Here is an 8,350-nt window from a genome sequence, read left to right on the forward strand (position 1 = left end):
AGTGAAAGTGTATATACTGAGAAATGTAATTTATCAAGTCTATACAATATCTTCTTGAAACAAGAAGAGCTAATAATGACAGCAGAAGTGACAGAGGTAGAGAGAGTAGAAGTAGTAGAAGCAGAAGTAGCAGAAGTAAGAGTAGCAGAAGCAGGAGTAGCAGAAGCGGGAGAATCAGATGAAGAGGCAAGTGTAGAAGATTTAAGAGAAACAGTAGAAGAGGCAGAGAGAAATGCAGAAGATCTGACTATATATAACACAGATAATTTCTTCATTATTATGTTCTTCAAGTTCTTGATTAATAATTCAATGTTAAGATGTTCACTATCAGCTGCAGACATAGATCTGTTAATACATGAAGATTCTATACAAAGTAAAACAAATATATCAGCATCTGCATTCACAGAAAACACAATCAGATATCACTGAGAAAAGAAGGTCAAGAGTATATAAGAAGATAAAGAAGATATGACATTTATAATAATATATTCTGATAATTGTTAGAAGAAAAACAAGCTCTGATCTCATTTCACAATATGTTACACTTACTGCTAACAAACTGCTCAGTATAAGTACTACAATGATGCTTATTATAAGAACAGAGAGTTATTATCAGAAACATGTATAATATAATAAAGAAATAAAAAAAAAGATGTTAAACAGAAGAAGGAATAGAAATCTTGTATAAGATAATAATATTCAATAATGATGATGATGATGAAGAAGATAATTGAAGAATGAAAAAAGTTAGTAAATAAGTGATGTAATATAGTAAAAGTTTCTTTGTGAGAGTGTATGCAGAATGCTAGCCAGATCAGAGATAGACTATAAATCGCGAATACTAGCAGCGCGCTAATCCGCATGAAGCTAGGGCTTATATCATGATTACATGAGTATGACTGAATCTGATGAGAAAGAATGTGATTTGAAAGAATATATAACTACTGAATAATAACGCGGCTGCTTCTGAAGATGCTTATGAATGTAAAGAGGCTCTAGCGGCCACTAATTAATTTAGATAATGTATATAGAAAGCCGGCGTACGCCTGTAACTGTACGCTGAATGAAGAAACCTTTGAATCATAGTTTGAAGAAAGTTGAGTTATCAGTAACAGTTTGAAGATAGAGTATTTTAATCAGAAATACATGTATAGTGTCATGAGATGTTTAATTGTGATTAACTAGCATTTTCAGATTCAAGAGCTAATGCTCTCAGTTCATTCAGTAAGTATCTGTTATATTGAAAAGCATATCTTACTCTTATTATAAGAGAGCATCTGTCATTGAATTCTGACTGCTGAGATAATAGTGTATAGTGAAATGAAAACAGCTTAATAGCTCAGATCATTGCATCTGTTGTTTAATAAGCTTATAAGTGATTATAAAATACTTGAGATTCTTATGATCTGTGATTATCTCAAATTTGAAGATACTTTGAAGTTCAGAGTCTCATTCTTCTAGACAGTGTATAATTGTAAGAAGTTTCTTGTCTTAGATCTTGTAATTGCATTCAGCAGAACTCAGTTTCTTAGATATAAAGATATATAATTGTAAGACATCTTCATTATCATATTACAATATAACTTCTTCTGTGACATAGTCAGAGAAATTAGCTTTAATAACTGTTTTATAATCAGAGTTAAATATTATTAACAGAGAAGTATTAATAAATATCTTCTTCATCTATATAAATATAACTTCAGTGTCTGCTGATTATTAAAATACTCAGTTCTTCTTGATAAGTTCTGTGAGTGATCTAGTGATATCTGAGAAATTCTGTATAAATTGCTGATAGAAGTTAGTGAATCTGATGAAGCTTTATATATCTTTCACAGTGTGTAGAGTCTCTCATTCAAGAATAGCAGAGATCTTCTCAGAATTCATTCAGATTCTCTTCTCAGCTTCTATGATAAAGTCTAGATATTTTATACTCTTAACTTCAAAATCATACTTATTCATGTCTATTGATAGTTCTGCTTCTTATAGTTATTATAATACTGTTGACATGTGTTCTTGATATTCTTTTCTGAACTTATCAGTGAAGATGAGAATGTCATTGATATAAGCAGATACAAATTCATTAAGAAAATCTCAGAGTGCTCAGTTAATATTCTTCTGAAATATACTGAGAATATTAGTGTAAGAATAAGTACTCGCAGGCGACTATTCAGATGTTTGCAGCTTGGCGTGATATATACTGTTAACTACTAGAAGTATTCACAGTTGAAAGATAAAATGTAGAGATTAAATTTATAATAGTATTCAAGCTGAGTTGTAAATAGTATTCATGAACTTGAGTCTATATAGTTGTATATAGACTGACCGTGTGACCATGTCTGAGATCAGGACCAGAATATTTGATGATTTCATTACCAATTCAACTGATCTCATTACACTGTTTTAACATTAGATAGTAGTCTCATACTGTCTCACAGTAAGACTTACTGTCTACTCTTGTCACATTTTTCAAATGAGACCATGATTTTCACTTCTCAATTTAAATTATTTTTATTGCTTTAAATGACTTTAAATCTCATTTAAGTGTTATCAAAAAGTGTTACTTTTTAAAAAATTAGAAATAGTCTAAAAAACCTTAAAATGACTAGAAATAGTAACTTTATGCTAAGAATAAGACTAAATGAGACCAAATGAGACCACTTTCTTATTTTTTCTAAGTCATGATCTCATTTTGAGATCTGATATATAGTCACTTTACATGTTTTTTTAATAATTAGTCCCAGCGGGATTCACGCCAAGAAATGTATGAGACCAGATCAAAGGGAATCAAATGTGAAATTCATGATCCCGGCGGCCAGTCTAGTTGTATATAGTCAAGGGCTGCTAACCCTATTGATTATATAAGAGATAGAAATAAAGAGAAAGAATTCATAAGAAGTAGAATTTCTTACATATCTTCTTCTCTTTAAGACTTTGTCTATGAAGTCTTTCACTGAGAGATTTCATAGAATCAGGCTCAGTACTGCAGTGATACTGACTAAAAACTCTTTATATCTATAAAAAATCTCAGTGAGGAAAAAATCTCTTATTACTGTAAAGAGAAGAAGAGTCTATCACTCAGTTTCTAATTCTGTAAGATTATTTATAACCTGCAGATCTTTCTCTGACTATCATATAGATTCATCTCATATCTTTTATATAGAAGAGTTTCAGTTGACTGTTAATCATTTCTGTAAGGTTCTTGTGTAATTATTACACAGATTCATCTCACATCTTTCAGTCTGAAGAGTTTCAGTTAACTCTCAATTATTTCTGCGAGGTTCTTGTATGATTATTACACATATTCATTCTGCAGATGAATTACTTTCTATGAGATTACTCTTATTAAAGAGAAGTATTTATAAGTTAATCTTTCACTCATTCTTACAAATTATTATTCTTTGACATTGTAGAATTGTGAGGAATTTTTCATTTCTTTATTAACTCTGTAGAATTGTAGAATTAATATATCTGCAGTCTGTAATTACTCTTCATAGTTATATAGAAAGATTCAGACCTGTAATTTATAATTACTCTTTATTTACTAGAGTAATCTGACTGTTTTATAAAATTACTCATAGTGTAAACAAACCTCTGTAGAGTAGTATAAATATCTCAGATCTGTTCACAGAATTTTATCTTCTTTTCCCTTTTTCTATAATAACTCTCATTTGCATAAACTGTGAGTATTTTCATTTATTCATAAAGTGTTTCTACTCAGATAATAGAGAGAGAGTATTTCTGACAATTTCTGTATATTAATTCAAGAACTTCTTAAGAATAAAAACATTTTTAATTTCAATATTATTATAAATAATATCTGATTACTACTGATCTTTTTATAGATGTCTCTACAACTTCTTTGATAACTTTTTACTAACTGATAAAGCAGAGATATCATTATTTACAATAGTATCTTTACTCTTCTCAGCTCTGTCACTACATCTGATCTTCAGATCAGCAGTTAATTCTGTGTCTCTTTCAGATCAGTTTTCAACTTTAAGTAGTATGATCTTACTCTTTACTATAAGTCTCTTTATAAGTAATATCTTACAGACTCTAGTCAACAGTTTTCATAAAGCTTTTAATACTGTCAGTGCTCTCTATAGCTCTGCAGATCTACAATCACTCTCTTTCTATCTGTATAATTTCTGATCAGATATATGTAAATATGTCTAGATTCTCTATCAACAGTTCTCACATTACAGTGCATTTCTGCAATTTTATTGTCAATAAGAGATAAGTTCTCAAGTACTTATAAAATCTGAGTAATCAAGACAATGCAAATGTTATAAATTTATGACAGAAGTTAATCTGAGTAAATGAGTTCTCTCTGCATATCTTAATTATTTCTGAGCTGAATACTTCAGTATAACTGAGAGAGTGAACACAGCTTTATAAGAGATATCTGATTATATATGCAGATAATCAGCTCTCAAGATTCTGCTATAACTGTATATACTCTAATATTCAGCTTTCTTGAAGTCTATGTATTTCTGATAGTTTTTATACTGAATATAACAATTGTCTGTACTGTGAGTATGATACTCTCTGCTTCTTTGAGAAGAAAAATTGATAGCTATAAGAGAATTAAATATCACAGATATTAAGAATATAAATATGAATTTTCTTTATTTTTTCTTTATTAATCTCTAAATTGTATTCATAGCTCTGTTTTTATTTTTCTTTATTTTTAGCTTTAATAATAACATTATTTTGTCTTCTTTTATATATATCATGAACTATTCATCTGTGTAGAAACTTATTATCTTTATAGACTATAGTTTATAAATAACAGTGTTAATATCTTTATTATAATCAGATTCTTAGCAAAGACTACATCATTCTGACTTATCAGAATTTATAGTATGAAACTCATGTCTCAGCTTTTAAAGATATCTTATCTGTCTGAATAATTCTTAAGTGAACTTATTCATCTTATTAGAATATTCTTATCACTGAATCTTGAATCAGAACTTGTAATCTCACTTCTCTAAGTTAATAATTTCTTTAATCTGATATTCTCTTTTACTCTCTAGTACTTTATAAATAGAGTGATAAGTTACAGAGTTCTCTTCTGAAAATTTCTTATATTTATAGAGTAAAGAGATATGAAAAACATTATATATCTGTAACTCAGATAACAGTTTTAATCTATAAAATTACAAGCTAACTTTCTTTATAATTTTATAAGACTCTGTTTATAAGAGATTTAACTTCTTACTAGATCTCTATATAATAATATTTTCTAGACTTAGTAAGACTCTATCATTTTTGTTAAAACTCTTTATAATATACTTGAAGTTATAGTATCTCTTCTAGTACTCTTAAGTCTTTCTTAAGAATTCAAAGACTTTCTTCTGAATATTCTGAATTCTCTTAGCCTGTTCACAGGCATCATCACACTCTATAGTATACTCTCACAGGTTTATCAAGATTATTTATAGATGAGTCTCAGTGAGTATTTTAAAGAGAGTTTTATCTGTACTAATATACTTGAAGTTATTATATATAAACTCTGTAAATAATAATTAATATACTCAGTTATTCTGATTGTAATTAACAAAGTATCACAGATACTGTTTTAATATACTTATTAAATATTCTATCTGATTATCTGTCTGCTGATGAAAAGCTGTGCTTAGATTTCATGAAATCTTCAGTATAGTTAACAGATTAGATCAGAACTTTCTTATAAAGATTAATTTTCTATCTGAAACAATATTCATAGATAACTCATATAACTGAATCACATTATAGATAAAGATATAAGTTAAATTGTTTGACTTTAAGTTCTTACAGATAAGTATAAAGTGTATTATCTTGATAAAGTAATCTACTATCATCAGCACACTGTCAAAGCAGGTATTATATATATTCTTACTTTCAGAGAGACTCATGAGAGTGTTTATTTCTAACTATTCTCAAGATTTCTATAGAATAAATAGAGAAGTAAGTTCTTTATATAATCTGAACTACACTACATGAACTCTGATAAATAGTATAAGAATTCACTATCTTCTTTACAAGATCTCATATCTTCAGTCAGAAGTATTGTCTTATAAGCAACTTATAAGTTCTAGTATCTGTAAAATAACTTATTAGAGAAGAGAAAATGATATCTTTTTATAAGTTTTATACATAGAAACTTATTTATAGATCTATAAATCTAATTCTCTCTTTATAAGAGATTATTTAAGTGTCTTTAATTCTTTATTTCTGTAGAATTGATCTCTACTATAAGTAGTTTCTGAATATACTAAGTATATTCATTCTTCAATTATAGTTCAGACAATCTGAATAGAAGATTTTATAAAGACTTATACTCTATTTCTTCTTATATCAGATCTTTCACAGTACTTCTTAAAGTCTGCAAATTCTTCAGATTATAGATACTCTCTTCAAGAATTCTTATAACAATTCTCAGAGTGTTAACTCTCAGTATTATAGAGAGTAGTTATACAGACTTCTTCTCTCTCTTCTCTCTCTTCTCTTATAGAGAATTAAGAGACTCTTTAATTAATTTCTGTAGAACACTCAGTTCAAGTATTCTATGAAGCTTTTCTATTTTCTCTAGTCTCTCTGTATCTATCACTCTGATCTTCTTAACATAGTTCAGTCTGTGAGAGAGTCTGTTCACTGAGTTCTTAGTTCTCTTAATATACTTTATATTAAATCAGAATTTACTTAGTCTCTGAGCTTAGTAGATTTGTCACTGTGAGAGTTTCTTAATTAAAGTAAACTATTATAAGCTATTATAATCAGTTCTAACAGTAATCACTGTTATAAGACTTTCAAAGTAGTAATATCAGTAACAAAAGAATTTCACTATTATAAGAAGCTTCTGATTATAAATATTATAGTTAATCTATATAAATTGTATCTTCTATGAGAAAAAGATTACTGAAACTCATTTTTTATTTAACTGTAGTTATAAGACTATTTCTGAAATTATAAAGAAGAAGATATCTGTCTTTAATATAATAAAGAGTAAGAAATTAAAGTGAAATAGTATTACTGTATCTGTGAATATCTATTTTAATCTTATAAAGACTCTGTAAGCTTCTGAAATAAGAAAGTTTTTACAGCTCTCTCTTCTTAATAATCTTTTCATTCTTTATTTATAGAATAACTTCTTCTTATTTTCACTCTTCAGTATGTTTATAAGAGTTAAGAAGATTCTTATAAATATAAAGTTAAATTATCTATAAAAATTCACAAAGCTCAGAAAGATCTGAATCTTATAAATACTAGTTAACTTCAGTTATAATAGAATAATCTCAACTTATAAGAATTTCATCTGAATACTATTCACAGTAATTATATATTTTAGAAAATTAATTCAATAGATACTGAAGTTATACTTTATAAACTTAATATATAGTTCTGTCTCATCTAAGATCTTTAATATAGTTTATATATACTCAGTGTATTCTTTCTTCTTTATAAAGTACATTATCATATTATTCAGATATATTATTATAAACATATTCAGATATATATAAAGTATTTTATTAATAAAAGACTGAAATACTGTAAGAATATTAATTAAATCAAAAGACATCACTAAATATTCAAATAATCTTAATACAGTTTTAAAGACAGTCTTTCATTCATTTTCAGACTGTATTTACAGTTATATATATATATTAATTATATTCAGTTATATGAATATAATAGCTTCTGTGAGATAATTAATTACATTCTTAATCAGAGACAGGAAATAGTGACTCTTTATTATCTTAAAGTTTAGATTATAATAGTTTATATATAATCTGAGATCTTTATTCTTCTTCTTTATAAATATTACAGAGACTTTCATAGAGATCTGTGAAGATTGAATAAAGTTATTCTTTAAATTCTTCTCTATATAAGCTTATAAGATCTCTGTCTCATGATGAGAGAGCTTATAGATTAATTCTCAGAAGAGTTTCTACTCTTCTATTAAATCTATTATCAGATTCTTCTTATAGTAAGATAAAAGCTTAGCTATCTTAGCTAAACTGAATATCCCTATGAGATCTCAGGATTTCTCTGATATTTAAAGCTCAGGTTTTATAACTGTAAAGTTCTTAGACATTTATAAAGTTATTATATAAATAAGCTTATCTTCTCTAATTAACTCTATAGTATTAACTAATTCTATCTTTATAAGTAAGTCTGTCAACACTGATTAAAAGTATAAATCTGACTTATAGATAACTATATGTGAATTATATCTTTAAAGTTGTACAAGTCTTAAGTACATATTATCTGTGATATTTATAATAATTATAGTTTCTGTAAATCTTCTTCAAGTTTCAGAAAGATCTTATAATTCAAAGATAACTCTTATAAGTTTCTCAGCTCTCAG

The sequence above is a fragment of the Blastomyces gilchristii genome (assembly GCF_000003855.2).
Source record: "Blastomyces gilchristii SLH14081 genomic scaffold supercont1.2, whole genome shotgun sequence".
In the NCBI taxonomy this organism is placed as follows: Eukaryota; Fungi; Ascomycota; class Eurotiomycetes; order Onygenales; family Ajellomycetaceae; genus Blastomyces; species Blastomyces gilchristii.